The 16878-nt window shown below is 43.7% G+C and overlaps 1 protein-coding gene across 4 annotated transcripts in view; it reads left to right on the forward strand.

The window, feature by feature from the left end:
- The window catches only part of MAP3K13 (mitogen-activated protein kinase kinase kinase 13), a 67826-nt gene that overhangs the window by 17547 nt on the left and 33401 nt on the right, over window positions 1–16878 (forward strand). Inside the window, exon 1 of one of the 4 annotated variants that reach the window (XM_060242010.1) lies at window positions 5056–5128. The exons of 1 other annotated variant lie outside the window; for it this stretch is intronic. The gene's annotated coding sequence lies outside the window, so the exon portion shown is untranslated. Of the gene's footprint in view, window positions 1–5055; window positions 5129–12175; window positions 12417–13611; window positions 13718–16878 lie in introns of those variants that run through there. 2 more of the 4 variants (XM_060242011.1, XM_060242007.1) reach the window with 2 other exon arrangements.

Below are 16878 nucleotides of genomic sequence, written 5' to 3' on the forward strand. Positions count from 1 at the left end.
CTCTTGAGGGGCTCTCATAAACAACTCTGGTGGCAAAGTGGGAGTCTGCATTTGGGAGTAGGAGGGAATTGGAAGATTTCAGCTAATAGAAGTGCCCTCCTATCCTTTGAAACAAATTGTATCATGTCAGTTCAAGGTTAATAAGGCACTACTAAAACACAAGAAACTGAGCTGGATAATAGCTAAGCAGGGAGAACTGTTGACGCTGCAGTTTGAAGACTTGGAGGGATCATCAGGTTGAAAAGTAATCTGCTGTGCTTCTTTATAATTAAACTGAATGAAGGTACATTAAATCTGTCTAGAAGTTCTTGGTACTTAGGCTTTTTAGATAAAGGGTCCTGGGGTAGGGAAGAGGTTCAGTTTCTAGACTTATGATCTTAATTAATTGGAACTGAAGTTGATCTGACCTAAGAGAGGTATTGAGACCTCATTAACACTTTTTCTTGCTGTTATGGTGCAGTTTTATAAAATGTTGTGCATGGGAATTAGGTTGTTCATGCCTTGAAACAGGGATGGGCAGACTGGCACTCATGAGTGACCAGTTACTTGCCAGCACAAGCTGGTTGCTTTTACCTTCTGCCTATTAAGGTTGCTTTCTCTGAGTGAAGAAGCAGCATACTGCTGTAGTCATTTATTTGTCTGAGTCAAGCACGCATACACTTGTTCAAGGCAACAGAGCAATGGCATCATCCTGCGGTTTTCTTCTCCTGAGAAGTCGACCACAGTGAAATGGGTGAGAAGGGATGAAGGTGAGAGGTGACCACAGTACAAGGGGCAAAAAAAGGAGATGAGACCAGTGGCCAGATGTTCTGGCTGCTGCTTTCTTTTCTTGAGTGAATTGCTTTCTTTCTTTCTGCCCACTACCCCATCTCTCTCTGCTCCTACTTCATCTCTCTCTCTTTCTACTCCCATCACACTCTCTTTTTGCCTCTTTATCCCATAAATCTTTCTCTTTCTACCTCCCCACACCAGCACTCTGTCTTTCTGTCTGCCCCCCACCCCCACCAAGGCTTCCTTGCCCCTCCCCTTTCCAAGCCAGCTTGCCTGGAGCTAGGTGGGCCCACTGAGCTTCCCTGGCTTGCCTGAAGTTGCTCCAGACTGATCCTTCCCAGCTGCTTCGTGTAGGCCAGCTGTGGCTCCTCCCCGCCCCCGCTGTTTTCATCATTCTGCTTACCCCAGCCATCTTCCAGCCCACTTTTTAATTATTGGACTGTTGTCATCGTCAAACCACTCCCTCTCCTCCCCTTCGCCCTTAATACAAATGTTTCATTATTGATTTTTTAAAAAAGGCACTAAAGTAACAATATATTGATATACTGTTGTAACAATAGATTTAGCAGGTTCTCTGAATTCCCAGCTTTCATTTAGAAAAATAAAAGTAAGTCTCTAGCTGCTTCCCTTCTGGAGGTATGCAAGGGAAAGCACTAGAGCAGCAGTCCCCAACCTTTTTGGCATCAGGGACCGGTCTTCTGGAAGACAATTTTTCCATGGACCGGAAGGGTGTTTGTTTGTGATGGTTTTAGGATGATATATGAAGCTAGAGCAGCAGTCCCCAACTAGAGCAGCAGTCCCCAACCTTTTTGGCATCAGGGACCGGTCTTCTGGAAGACAATTTTTCCATGGACCGGAAGGGTGTTTGTTTGTGATGGTTTTAGGATGATATATGAAGCTGCCTTATACTGAATCAGACCCTTGGTCCATCAAAGTCAGTATCGTCTTCTCAGACTGGCTGCGGCTCTCCAGGGTCTCAAGCTGAGATTTTTCACACCTCTTTGCCTGGACCCTTTTTTGGAGATGCCAGGGATTGAACCTGGGACCTTCTGCTTCCCAAGCAGATGCTCTGCCACTGAGCCACTGTCCCTCCCCAATACAATTGTGCACTTTATTTCTATTAATTTGGTGTGATTTGGTATGATTACATGTGCAGATTCTTATCTGGGAGAACCGGGTTTGATTTCCCACTCCTCTATTTGCAGCTGCTGGAATGGCCTTGAGTAAGCCATAGTTCTCGTAGGAGTTGTCCTTGAAAGGGCAGCTTCTGTGAGAGCTCTCTCAGCCCCACCTACCTCACAGAGTGTCTGTTTTGGCAGGGGGAGGGTAAAGGAGATCATGAGCTGCTCTGAGACTCTAAGATTCGGAGTGGAGGTCAGGATATAAATCCAATGTTGTTGTCTTATTATTACTACATTGTAATATATAATGAAATAATTATACAACTCATGAACCAGGCCATGGACCAGTACTGGTCCATGGCCCCGGGGGTGTGGGGACCCCTGCACTAGAGTATTCCTTTTTAAAGTGAAAGCTGGAATGGTATATCACTATAGTGGTGTATAGATACGTTGATGCCTTTTAAAAAATAGCTGCCATGGTTTTGACAAAAAATAAAAGGGGGAGCTATGATGCTATTGAAGATGAGAGTACCCTCCATTGAAAATCCTGATTTAAGGTGTGTGCAGAAGAAAACAAACTTATTCCACAACTTTGAAAACAAAGAGGGATGGCAGATGTGTGGAAGGACTGTACCAAAACCGATTCTAGTACTTGTGGATTGACTGCCAAGAAAATTAGGAGTAAGTCAAGCAAGTCAGATGTCTGCTAAGCTGCCACTTTGTGACTGGCAGTTACTAGTGCTCTTGGAAAAAAACCATAAATAGCTCCTAGAGGCCTAAAGACTGCCCTCCCCTTCTCTATAAATATGTATCTTGGAACTTCACTGTATAGCTTCATGATGGGGTTAGCACTTCAGTTCATATCTTCAGTGAGAAGTTGCCCTGCTGTTTAGTTATACTTAGGCCATGGGTGATGGTGCTTAGGGGAGGCTAGCTATTCTTATAAAGGCACTTGACTGAAAAGGGCTTTGTGATTGAAAGGAAAGACCTGAAAAATCATCAAGGCTCACTCACAAGGAAATGAAAATAGATTCCTTGGCTTCCCTTGTGTTCTTTGATCTCTCCCTCCCTCTCTCTCTGTTGAACTCAACCTTTGAGTACTTAGAGATAAGACCTTATCAACCAGCAGTTAAATAACAAACCCTCCCACCTTGCTGAGTTGGACAGAAACTTCCCAACTTCTGGGGCCAGAGTAAATGTGTACAAACATTACACCTCTCAGCCTTGATGGGGACAAAGTTTATGCATTGAAGGGATTCTCTGAAACTCAACCTTTGTTTTGTTTTGCCTGGTTCAATACGGTAAGTATTTCTAATGGGAATATTTCACTTTTAATGCTTATTCGTGAACCAAGGTTGGTGCCCAGATCCTGTTAGCATGTGAACAGTGTAGAGTGATCTGCAGAGAAACATAAGGGCTTTTATTCAGAAAAAGCAGTGAGTGAGTTGATTGAGTGGGTTTTTTTCATTGTTGGCTATGAAACCAGGAAGTGCCATTCGCACTTGCAGAAGTCTGTCCTAACTAGCAATGGAACTTGTGTGGAAGAATAGGAAGCATAATCTTTAATGATACAGGTTTGAATTACCTGTTCTCTTGGGAAAGTTAGTAAATGTTTTATGAACCTATGGAATGTTTTTCTTCCTAGTGGCTGAAGTGTTCTTTTTAGCTCTTAATACTTTCAGTAGGAGCTTTTAGCTCTTAATATTTTCAAAACTTATAAACATGTGCATAGGCTTTACCCATACAAGGTTGCCAATTCATGGTTGGGGGCAGGGGACCCCCCAGTTTGGAGGCCTTCCCCCCTGCTTCAGGTCATCAGAAAGTGTGTGTGTGGGAGGGAAATGTCTGCTGGGCACTCCATTATACCCTATGAAGACCAATTCCCATAGGGTATAATGTAGAATTGATCTGTAGGTATATGGGACTTGCGGGGGGGCTGTTTTTTCAACTAGAGGCACCAAATTTTCACCATAGCACCCAGTGGCTCGCCTCAAAACACCCTAAATTTTAAAAAGATGAGACCAGGGGTCCAATTCCATGAACCCTAAAAGAAGGTGGCCCTATCCATTATTTCCAAATGGAGGGAAGACATTTAAAAGGCATGCTGTCCCTTTAAATGTGATTGCCAGAACTCCCTTCTGAGTTCAATTCTGCTTGTCACGCCCTTGCTCCACACCCAAAGTCTCCTGGCTCCATCCGCCAATCCCCAGATATTTCTTGAGTTGGGCACTATACCCATATCCTTCCAACTGCAACAGGCTACCAGCTTTCCATCTGACAGCTGAAAAATCAGAATTCAACCTACATTTAATTGTTTCTACATTATAATATTGTATTTTCAGTAGCTTTAAATTTCTCACACATTTGTGGTAGCTCGGGTAAAAGGTTTCCCTTCAGATGTGGCTTGATGTAAATATATTTTTAGAAGGGAGCCATTTTAAAATATTACTTTGGAGAATGTGATAAGTAAAAAATTACTTACACCTACTTTTAAGAAGTTTTAATGGCTTTTGCATGAATATTTGCAGTTATTGCCTTAGCATCAAAGGTGTGTAACCTTTAAGGTCCTGCAGGCCTGGGATGTGTAAGGCTTCAGACTTGCCATTAGTTTTGATTTTAACAATATTGTTTATAAGTTCATCACAACAGTTTGGAATTTGGAATCCTTGCGTTTTAGACATATCCTGGATTCTTAAGAGAGCATGCACAATGACTGATCACTTAGAAGTATCACTTTCTCCAGAATGGATCCATGTTTTAGACTATGGAAACAGTTGATGTGTTAGAGTAGGATGCTTTGAAGAGCAACATAGAAATCTCCTAGGTAGATAAATTCGTCAGAGTCAGGGTATATAGATATTTTTATTCCAAGACAGTGATTGTATGGATGTCATAGAGAATCAGTGTGAGGCTCATCTTGCACATCACTCTGCAAAAGGCTTTCTTTTCCCTAATTAAAGCTTATAGAATCTTCTGTATTATGACAATTATGAATGTATTACATTGGAAAGATTCCTCATCTTCGTGTGTCATTAAATTCTCTTTCATATTATTTTCTGTAGAAGACATGCCATGGTTCAACCCAACTTAAAAAAAAATCTCATTAGTCTTTATTCTTTTCAGATAGAAAAATCTGGAATGTCTCACTCCTTGAAACTGCACTGTGTCACTTTGTCTTGAACAGCAAGTCTGTGGCCTTACATGAGGACATGGGATATAGGCGTGCCAGTTATAAGGTACTAGTAATAATCTTGTATTTAAATAGATATATTATGAACAGCAGAAAGTAATGCAATTGATGAAAGCTGTGTTTAGTCCCCCCATCCCTCGAAAGGGCTTTTACTTCATATTTTATTTATACATATTTGTGTTCCTAATGAAAAAGCTCAATTCCACATGACTAAACACTTTTTCGACATTTGTTTTAAAACATTTGCCATGCCTTTCTCCCAATAGGGATTAAAGTTCTAATTCTGGTGTCGTCATACCATGGAAGTAGGTGCTTCTGTAGTTAGTACTGTGGTGAGTCTTGATTGGGGGAAATTTTGTTACATGTAGAAGTTTTTTTAAAAGTCTTTATAGCTGATAGACTGGCACTGCTGTCTGTGGCTGGAGCCTCCTGCAGCTCAGTCAGAAATACCAGAGAAGGTGTGCTGCCACTGCCAGAAGGGTGGAAGCAGATCAGCTGGCTAAGGGATTTAAAAGCTACTGTGGAGACCGATGGCAGGGGGGAGCAGGAGCTGCAGCTGGAGAGCAGGCTGTGACTGGAGAGGCACAAGCTGCTGCCAGGAAGGGAAGTGCAGCAGCCATGAAGACTTGGGAGGAGGCTGAGGTGAGCCAGGAGCAGCTGGAGGCAGCAGGGACAAAGGGTGAGCACCACAATCTGCCAAAGACATAGCAGGGCAGCTGCAACTCTATTCAGGGCAGCATTGAGGAGCAGGAACCTGGAGAGCACAGAATTTTCCTAGAATTCAGATTCTGCAAGACAGCTGTAGTAGGACCAAGGGGAACTGCAGGTGTAGGGGTGGTTTCAGAAGGTCTGGTGAGCCTGGACACATGGGGCCCTAAAGAAGGCTTAATTGCTGGGATCAAGAACTCAAAGTTAAAGGCACTTGGGTACACGGGAGGGAGAGGCAGGAACAGATTCTGGGCTAAACGGGACTGATAGCTGAGATGGTGACATGGACTACATACAGTTGAAAGGGCAGGCACAGAGGTCTAAGGGTTAAACTGAGAGTTGGACTCAGTTTTCAATATAGTACCCATCAAGTGTAAGAGGTGGCCTAGGAGGAATAAGGGAGGGTGCTGCTGCTGATTTATGTGGCATGCCCCTGGCCTGGGGCCATGTTAAGAGGTGACAGTGGTTTAGTGAATAATTAATACTGGGCTTCTTAACACTCATAGTTGGGATTTAGTAGTATGGATTGGCTGCCAAATATTCTGGTATATTGTAAATAGGCTCCCATTCCAGTACAATAAGATTTTAGACATGGTGCTTTAAAGAAAATGACTCCGATTTTTTTTTTACTGTTAAATGAGTTCATAACTTGTAAGGAATTTTTTTTCTACTAACAGTGCTCATTGTAGCTATAACACTATGGGGAGAGGGGAAAGATTGTTTTTGCATGTCAAACAAGGAATCCTAAAATTAAATGTAATGTGGGATTATCACTTCACCTCAAAGAAAAGGATGCTGTTACTTACCCTCATGCTTGAGAGGAGACGGATGGAGCATAATAGTAGCATCTCAGTTAATTACTCTTAGCGCTCCTCAATTAAAAGGGATACATTTACACATCTGTCTCCAATTTTGATGTATTTTTTTGCTTCACTGTCCCCAACATTAAATCTTAACAAATGGTGACCATAGCTTGGTATTCCTGTTTGTATCTATTAAAACCTTAATTATGTTGTGTGCAGTGTTCCTTCTAAGCTGAGTTAGCATGAGCTAGCTCACAGATTTTTAGCCTTCAGATCACACATTTTTGTTTTAGATCAGGAAGGATGACCCCAGAGCACACTAATCTATGCAGTAGCTCACAACTTTAATGCCAGTAGCTCACAAAGTAGAATTTTTGCTCACAAGACTCTGCAGTTTAGAGGGAACATTGGTTGTATGCTAATTTACTGTTTAAACTCTACTTATATGTATGGATTGGTAACTTCCATTTCAATGTATCTGCTTCACTTTGGTTAGGGCTTCACTTTGATTCAGGATCTAGTCCCTCTTCTGTTTTGGTATGAGGCCACCAACCCCTTTCTCAATTAATCCTTTCTTCACTAGGCAGAAGGAGGCACTCATGTGAGAGTCATAGGATGCTTTTGCGAAAGATCAAACAAGAGTCCAGTAGCACCTTATTCCAACATAGCTCTGCCAAGCCAACCCACAGTGTACTTCACTGTCTTTTCCCAATTAAAGTGTGACAGCAATAGGTATGTGAGGAAGGTTCCTGGATTGCTGAGTCACCATTAAGAGTAAGTAATCCAGTTCAATAGAACAAAGTTGGAGTCCAGTAGCATCTTTAAGACCAACGAAGTTTTATTGAGAATGTTATCTTGTGTGTGCTAAAAGCACACTTTATTAGACAATAGTATGGAATGGAATTAGCAGTCCTGCATATATAGAGAGTGGGCAGTGAATTAGTATGTAAAATAGTGAAATATTTTTAGCAGATGAAAAGAATAACATGTTGGGGTCTGGTTATTGTCGGTTTGGGTTGAACGGGCAGAAAAAACAGCAAAGGCAATTAACCTCAGAATTGGGGATTGATGTCTTTGTCATTAGGTTTCTTAATTGTGAAGAGTAATAAATTAGAGTCCATTACAATGTTCCTTTGGTCTCCTCTAAAGTATGAGTTAAAATAACATTTTTCTGTAGAATGAAGCTGGAGTCTACTCTGTTCAAATACTAAAATAAAAATACATTAGAATATAGTGGATGTATACCTCTCAAGTATGGATTGAACTAACAACATTCTTTTCTAAGAGTAGTTCTGTCAGAGAACTTCAACTGGACTCCAACTTTGTTTTATTGCTTCAGACCAACACAGCTGCCCACCTGGATCTAATCTAGTTCAATAGTTTGCTACAAATACAAAGTAAGGGAGAAATTGCTTGCTTGTTTGGGAATCTAGACAGGTTCTGATTCTGTACTCTGAAATCATATGTGCAGGACAACTTCCTTTGAACTGAAAAATTTTCAGTGGTCAGACCAGCTGGTTTCAACTTTGTGGTATAGCAAAGAACTGAGGGAAAAACTTATCTAGTCAGCTCCTAGGAAGTGGGGAGAGGCTTGCTACCTTAGATGAAGACCCTGTGGAAGAAAATATTTTTTTCTCACAGTCAGATGATAGTGGCACACATTACCTCTTGGCATGGATCTTATTTAAATTTGGGAAGCTGTTCTTAGGTGTTGGATGCATATACCATCCCTCAGGGGAGTGAGTGTGAGATAGTACAGTGGAGAGAGGCATAAGGTTTCTACCATTTATTCCTCTCCTGAAGCAGGCTGTCATGGGATATGTGTAACTCACATCTGGGCATGTATCTATTATATGTAAAAAAAAATTAGGCAGCTTTAGTGCATTGTTCATTGTATGTATTATATAATTTTTATTGTATTATGTTGTTTTTTAACTTACAGGGAAATCCTCTGCCGCACCCACGCTGTGGTGGCTGGCCATGGTGTAACTACAGTGCCGCTAGTCCATTCCCTGTGGGGATAAGTTACACTGTGGCCAGTAGAAAAATTGTGTTGGTCTGCACTGTTTTCTAAGTGCAACCAAGGTAGCATCCTTAGGTTAGTGGAGGCATTGTATGGAGGTGGTGGTGCTATGATGGACAGGGCAGCCAGAACCAAACGGATCATGTGACAAGGGCCAGAGTTCAGCCTCTGTCACAGGCAGGAGTTGAGAGGGGCTGGCCACAGTTTTTCTCATTGTTAGCAGCATGCACCCCACCCCTTTAAAGGGACCAAATTCTGTCAGCAGCCCTAGCCACTTGACAGTGTGGAGGGGGTTTGAGCTATCTGCTTCACAGGCATCCACAGCTGCCTCAATGCCCACACATAGCACAGGGTCTCTGAAGGGCAGAAGAGGTGTTGGTTTTGTTGCTCTATGCATTTGTGGGTGTCTTTCTTTCACCAGTGGGTGTGCAACCCTGCATCACCCCCTTGATCACCCCTACCAGTGGTGGAGCAGGAGAGGGGGCCACTGGGCTGGGCTCAGTTGTGGGGACATGCAGCACAGCCCTCAGATACCCCAGTTGCCTCCACAATGAAACAGAAGTGATCTGGACCTGGATTGACCATCATTCTGCTCAGGGTGCTGCCATTCCACTCCCAGAGCTATCTGTGTCCAGAGACTGTCATTTGAAATCCACTCTGCAGTGTTCATTCTTTTTGTGAGGAGTAATGTATTAGAATGGAACCCATGCAAGTGGCATTTCTGGCTGCCAGTATTTCCAATGGGCATTCCACCTTCTCCCATTGTTTCCCATAGGCCATCTTGTCAGTTGTTTTAGTACATCCCCTCTCAGTGCTCTCTTGGCTGTCCCCAGTATCCCTTGTGACATCTGCAGCCCTTCCAGATGCCTGCTGGCTGCTGCCATAGATGCAACCAATGCCTCCATGCCCCAGGAGAAAGCATCCCTCCTTTATGGTAGGGTGCCAGCTGATGTCACTTGGTTACCACCCAAGAGCCCTAGCAAAGGCTCTGTCTTCCTTGCTACAGCATCCAGGTTCTGGCTCAGGTGCCTGCCTCCCCTACCAGTGCCCTCCCCAACCCCTACAAAGACGTCAAGTCTGTCTGCTGCATTGGCTCTTCCCTAGCCATTGACTCCAGAGACCCCCATGATCCCCTGCCCTCTTAGTGATACCTTCCCACATAGTGGCCCTCTGGGTGACAGAAGCCCCTCCCCTTTCCTAGAGCAGACACACAGTTTATGAACTTCATACATTCAGCCTATTCATTGCCCACCTTTCTCCCCCAGATGGATTCCAAGTGGCTTACATCATTCTCTTCTCCTTTTTATGCTCATAACAACCCTGTGAAGTAGGTCAGACTGAGAGTGTGCAGCCTGCCCAAGGCCACCAGCAGGCTTCCATGGCACTAGTGGGGATGGGAATCTGGGTCTCCCAGATCCTGGTCTCAAACTTACCTCCATATCAAGCTGTCTTATTCACCCAGACCACCCTCTGATCTATCCTCATTTCACACAGCAGATGGTGAGGTGAGGGGGAGAACCTGGTGTCTGATGTTAGGTCAGCCTTGGAGGTGCTGCTGTTCCCCTGCTGTTTGGCAGGTGACTATGACCAGTGGCACCTGTACAACCATCCAGAGCCACTGAAGACATCCAAGAGCCTTCCCTCGTGAATGTGTCTTTGGGTAGCCCTCAGGGGGAGTCACAGATGGGGTGGGGAGTGCGTGAGGCAGAGAGGAGCATGGAGCTCCTGTCATGCAGTCAGAACCAAACAGTCAGAGAGGCACAGTTGTGGCATGACACAGACTTTATTGAACTGCAACTCATGGTGAGGTCTGAAGACTCTGTATGCTGCCTCCCTAGGGCCACAGGGAGGAGGGCTGAGGATCCTCTGGCTTGGCATGCATCTAAGTTGCAGGTGGAACTTGGAAGCGCTGACTGGGTTCAGCACTCCGCTCCAAGAGGAGGTCTAGGACAGCAGATTGAGTAGGGTGCGCGTGTGTGTTGGGGGGAGGTGGGACTAGCCACACCTAGAGGTCCCCTGTGGAATCTTCACCTGTGGGAAAACATCAGATACTGCACGAGCACTGGTGCCAAGCTAAGTCCTGTATGCATTTCCTGATAGGGGCTGCAAAAGCAGCCCTTTGGGAGGGGGGCTTTGCCATAAATTCCCCCTTGAGGCACATGATGGTATCATCTGAATTACACTCACCTGTCTTGTGTTGAAGTGCTCAGGGACTGCTTGTGATCCATATATAATACCTGTAACTGCCAGTCAAGGCTCTGATCCTGCAAGGAAATTAGTCAAAGGGTCTCCTGGCAAGTTGGTCTGCCATGTAGAGTAGAGCAGCTGCCAGACTCCCCACCAACCACTGACAAGCTCTGTCCTCTGCCAAGGGGAGGGAAACAACTAAAGGACTGAACTTACAGCCCAGTGTAGGGCTGAAAATATTCCACCCCCTCCCCGCAAGCAGTTCTCTCAGGAAACTTTCCTGGGATCTTTTCCCATGGCATGTCAGGGGACCATGGTGTCGGAAGACTGTGGTTCATGCCACCCCAGCACAAACCCAATGCTGGGCTTGAGTACAGGAAGTGCTGTTGCTGCAGTGGCACCAGGCCTCAAGCAAGGGGAGTGGGTTTGGGTTCCTTGCCCTTGCATACCTCTCAGTGTGTGTTTGCCCGTTTGGTTCGAGCCTTCAAAGGCAGGGTACTTGTTAGTGTTGTGCAGTGGGAGAGATCAGCCACGGAGTATAGACTTTGCTCTTCTCCTTGGGTGTTAAATCTAAGTGCTCGCCCTGTAGTTTTAAGTGCACTCTCTGTGCGTTTCCCATCGCCAGAGTGCCTTGCCACTTGCTTCATAATAGCAGAATTTCTCCTTAATGTTTTATTTCCCCTGTTCTGATTTCTGGTATTGGACTTCCCTCAGCTTGAGGTTGTGTGTTGCTTTTGGCTGGGTACAAAGACAGGGGAAATGCTTCTTTGCAGGCTTGTCAGAGTGAGTTTATAATGTTTGTATGATGGGACAAGTTAGGACTTAGTTGCAGTATGAAATTTTCTCACTTGCAAATCTCAGTGTTTTTATGTCTTATAAATAAAACCTACAGTGTAGGTTTGCAGTTTGGTTTTTAGTGAGTGACTTTGAGAAGCCTGTTTATGTTGTATTTACCAAGGTTTCTTTGGCATGTAATTTATCTTCCTTTTATATAAATTAGTACATATCTAAAATAAAACAAATAATACTCTAGTTACTATACTAGGTTCCTATGGATACTTCATAGTATCATACATGACCTTTTCAGGATTTTTATGTTGTATGTGTAATAAAGACAGTATTTTTGACTTTGAAACTGCATGATAGCAAGTTTTTTCTTTGCATTGCTCTAATATTCTCACACATTACCATTATTTTAACATCTGCTTCCATGGCGTAATCACTCCTCATCTGGTAGTGTCTGTATCATAACCCTTTGAGGCTGTGTCGCAGGAGTTTGATTGGCAGTGTCTGCTTGTTCTGTAATCAAGTTCCTCTGAAGAAAGGCAAGCCATAGTTGCCTGTTTCTGATTGGCTGTCCTGTATGGCTCTTTTTGTCTCCCCGCCGCCAGCAATACACCACAGTAGGCTCAGCTCTGAAACCTAAAACAGCCCCGTATACATCCATTCATGAATCTGTGACGTCAGTAAGCCTCTGTGTTCTCCTTTGCAGCAGGGTTGCAGGATTGTGTGGGTGGAATTTCCTTGCTGTGTTTTTCACAGCAGCTTTTTTTCTTGCCTTCCATCTCACAATGCAAGAAAATGGAGCAGGAGTATAGACATTATCCATTGTCGTAAGTATCTTGATAAATCCATTTTCCTTGAAGCATCAGAGTTTTCAGAATAATCAGTATTACCGTCTCGCCATTTATTTCAAACAAGCAGATGGATGGTGCATTGGGGGTGTGAAAGGACAGGGGGAAATGCTCGAAGACACCATATTAAAGCCAAGAATGTTTTTCTGTCTGGCAGCTGTTTATCCATTTATTTGTCTATTCAGTGATTGGGGCTATGTTCATTTGCAGTTCTGGAGGTTGCTTAATGGTTCTTGCTTCTAAAGCTGGAAAATACAAAATTCAGAGAGCAGTAGATATTCAAAAAGGCAGAGGTGATTAATAGTGATGGAAGGATGGAAAAATTGTCATAGGCAAAATAGAATAATCATTTCAGAAAGGCAGCCCCCCCCCCCCCCCAGTTTTAAAAATATCCTGCTACCTACTCATTTAGCTTGGATGCCATACTGATAAAACTTAAGATACATGTTTTGGGATAATGAGATGATGACAAACCAATTTGGCTATTAATGGGGTTGGGGGTTGATTAGTTAAAATCAGTTGATTTTATAGCCAGGAAAACAGCTACTCATCTATTCATCCAATTATTTATAATAATTTGAAGTATCACCCATGATTTTAACCTTATATGTACCTATGGTCCCACTCAGATCTGGCTCTGCTTATTTACCTGTTCCTGTTTGGTGCTTGCTGTTTAAATAAATTGGTGTCATAGGAAATAACATGATGGGTGTTGGATTTGTGCTCAGGATGAAATGTATTACAAAACGTGGTTATTTAATTTTAGGACTTGAAAAGTCATATCCTACCATTCCTTGCCACTGGGATGCACACCCCTTTATTGACACGTGGCTCTCTCTGTTACAACTGTCCAAACTACCAGGTTCATATACCTTTTAAATGGGAAGAAAAGCATTTTGTTTTCATTGCTAAAAACATTCAGTCTATGGTTTTATAGTGAAAATAGATACTACATTTTGGAGGGGTGTTTGGATTTAGCAAGTAAGGTGTTGAATTCCAGTATTTTGCCTTCAGGGAGGGTGAAATAAGTCTAAATAAATAATAAATAAACTTTCTGCTTTTGAAGGCAAAACTGCTAGATAACATTCTTAAACAATAGATGTGAAGTACTGAAATTTCTCTGAAGTGGCTGAGATATATTAATTTCAGGTTAATTATTCTTCCCTCAGATTTCATGCTTCCTCTGAGAGCAGTTTGAATTCTGATGTGTCAATCACCATTAACCCTGTGTGAGACTGGAAATATGCAAAAGTTTGTAGGTGACAGCATCACATTTTCAGGTATCTGTTTTGACTTGATGCTTGGGATTTTTCTGTCCCTGTTTTCTTTATAGACTGATTTATAAAGTTATTACAAAATGAGAGGCATAGTGCAGTCATTAAAAATCTGTTATTCAAGCTGTAGTTTTATTCTGAGTGGCAGAGTACAAAAGTGTTAAATATTCTTTACTGATTGGTTCCGCAGTTGTCAAATGGTAGGTAAAGGCTTACAAAAGAATTTTGGTTCCCATTGGGGAGAAAGCAGAATATAAATGAAGTCAATTATAAAAGTGTTCCATAATGATCAGATAGGATGGCTGTTGGAGGCGATTGTTCTGGGAGGAGAGAAACTGAGTGGCAGTCCAGTCCGGGCAGACTGACAGAGGATCTTTTTCTTTAATCTGCCCCTTCTGTGTCATAATTTCCCCACCTCACAAAACTAATTTATCTCACCATGAAGTTCCTAAACAAGCTGGTAGTAATTACTGAGCAGGGCAGTGTTATCAATGTAATGGGAGGTAAATATCCATGTTTTCTGATATTTATAACTAAAGTACTGGGCCAATTGCAAATGGTCCTAAAATGGTATGTGAATCACATGGAAGGTACATTAATATAGGGATTAAAGTTTACAGAACAAGGAATACAATTCCTTGGGCTACTCCATGTAATATGTCTACAGTAATGACTTCATAATGACAGTTCATTTGATTCTCCTCTTTCCAGTGTGGGAACAGAATTGAGCCCTTCTGACAACTTTTATTATATGGATTTCTTCTGTGCCAGAGGAAACTAGATTTCCCCCTCTACATCAACTGGTTTCCCAAATAAAAGTTGTATTTTATGGTTCACAGCAAGACATTGACTTAACATATGTGACAGAATTAGGGCAGCTAAAGCATACAGGCAGGGGTTTTTAATGATTTTTACTTCACTTATATACAACTTTTCTTTCCAAGGGAGCCCCAAACAGTTTACATTGTCTTTCTCTCCTGTTTTATCCTCACAACAGCTCTGTGAAATAAACTAAGCTCAGTGACTTGCTCAGTGCTTCAGTTCCTCAACTATCAAAGTCTTGCTTCTTCCAGAATCTGTTGATAATCTTCTGGACATGCTTTTAAGACTTTCTGTTAAGCATAACAACAGAAGAGTCCTGCTGGATCAGGCCATCTAGTCCAGCATCCTGTCTCACACAGCGGCCAATCAGTTCCTGTGGAGGGCCAACAACAGGGCAATAGTGGCTGAGACCTTCCCTGGTAGGAGAATGTTGCCTCCTACCACTGGTATTCAGAGATTGACTGCCTCTGAATGTGAAGGTTCCCTTTGGTCACCATTGCTAGTGGTAGATTCATGAATAGGTCTAATCCTCTTTTAAAGCTGTTCATGCCTGTGGCCATTACTATATCCTCTAACAGGAAATTCCACATTTTAATTACTCTCTGTGTAAAGAAGTATTTCCTTTTGCCCATCCTGAATCTACTGCCCATTAGCTTCATTGGATCCCTTTGAAAATAAAAGATGCCTTAAAAATAAAAGATTAAACATGGATGCAAATAGCAAGATATTGCAGATAAAATAGTACTAATCCAATCTCTTTTAATTTAATGCATCGAATGGATATGTTCTGCATATAGATTGAAGAGGCGAGGAGATAAAATACATCCTTGTCTGACACCTTTGCCAATTGGAAACCATTCTTTTTCTTCATAATCTATCTTAACAGTAGCCTCTTATCCAGAGTATAGGTCATGTTTTAAAATCAACTGTAGCTTTTCATGATCCATACAGTCAAAAGTTTTGCTGTAATCTGTGGAGCACAAGCTGATTTTCTTCTGAAATTCTCTTGTATGCTTCAGTAACCACCATAAATTTGTATTATGACCCAGTGGCGTAGGGAGGGAGGGCGGGGGGGCGGGTCGCCCCAGGTCTGGGAGGTCTGGGGGGCCCCTTGGCAATGCCAAGGGGCCCCTCAGAAGCTGGCTGCCTGGCGTCCCCGCCACCGCCACTCACGTTGCTACCGAGATCCTGGAGCCCCGCCGCCACGTTCATCCTAGTGCACACACGTAGGGGAGCCCACATAAATCTTGGGCTCCGTCTTTGAAAGGGAGAGAGCCTCCTCGAGGTGGCTGAGGAGGACGCCCTCGCTGCACCTTCCCGCGGGAGCAGAAGGGGTTAAGGGGCTTGGAGAGCGCCTGCTGCTCGGGGTGCATGTCAAGCAGGCGAAGTGCTCTAGGCTGCTAACCCCCTGCCTCGGCACACACCCAGGGAGGAGGGAGGGAGGCTGGAGCGAGGGAGCTCCCTCGCTTCGCCCCCCCCTTCCAGCCTCCTTGGCCGCTTTGGTGGAGTCTTCCAGGGGTCCTGCCAGCTTGTCCCCACCAGCCGTTCCCTTCCCCCTGCCCTCTCCCGCCGTTCCTCCTGGGCAATCCCAAAGAGCATCTATGAGCAGCATCTTTACTACTCCCTGCGTGCCTCGGGCGATTGGATTGATGCGCTCTACTTTCAGACCCAAATGTAAGTTGCTGCTGGAGAAGTTGTACTTGGGTTTTTTGCTTGGTTTTGCTCTCCCCTCCCATCGTTTTTGCAGTTCTCTTGATTTTGGAATTGATCATCCGGCACGTCCTTGGGGGGGCGGGGTGGAGAAAGTTTTGCGCCAGAGTTTGTGTTGTGTGTGTTGCGTGTTGCGCGCGCGCGCTCCCTGGCATACACAACTCCGAGGATGAAACGTTAAACCAATCTGATTTGCTAAAGGTCAAGGGCAATTACTGTCTTGTTCACCTATTTGGAAAGGATCCTAAAAATAATACCTTTGCAGGCAGTTTGCTGTTGGTAATGTATTCTGCCTCGTAAATATAGAGATCGCTGGTTCAGGGCTTAGCGGCTAGTGAAGGGAACGTCATGCACTTTTCAGCTCTCAAATTTGCTTTCTAGGGTGATTCCTCAGAGTAGAAGAGGGAGGGGGGAGACCGCAGGGTCTGCCCTGCGTAAATGGGAACCCGGCCTTTCTCGGTATTTGCTGAGGTTGCAAAATATGGGACTTGTTGCACGAGAAAAAAGGATTCCGATCTTGCAGGCGCAAAGATAATATTTTGCTTGTTCTCTTTGCCCCGCCCCCTCCTCCGCTCTCTGGCGTTCTCTAAAGCGCGCACACTCGCACAAAATGAGAAGATCTGTAGCTGCTAACC

This window comes from Heteronotia binoei, chromosome 6 (assembly GCF_032191835.1).
Source record: "Heteronotia binoei isolate CCM8104 ecotype False Entrance Well chromosome 6, APGP_CSIRO_Hbin_v1, whole genome shotgun sequence".
NCBI lineage: Eukaryota > Metazoa > Chordata > Lepidosauria > Squamata > Gekkonidae > Heteronotia > Heteronotia binoei.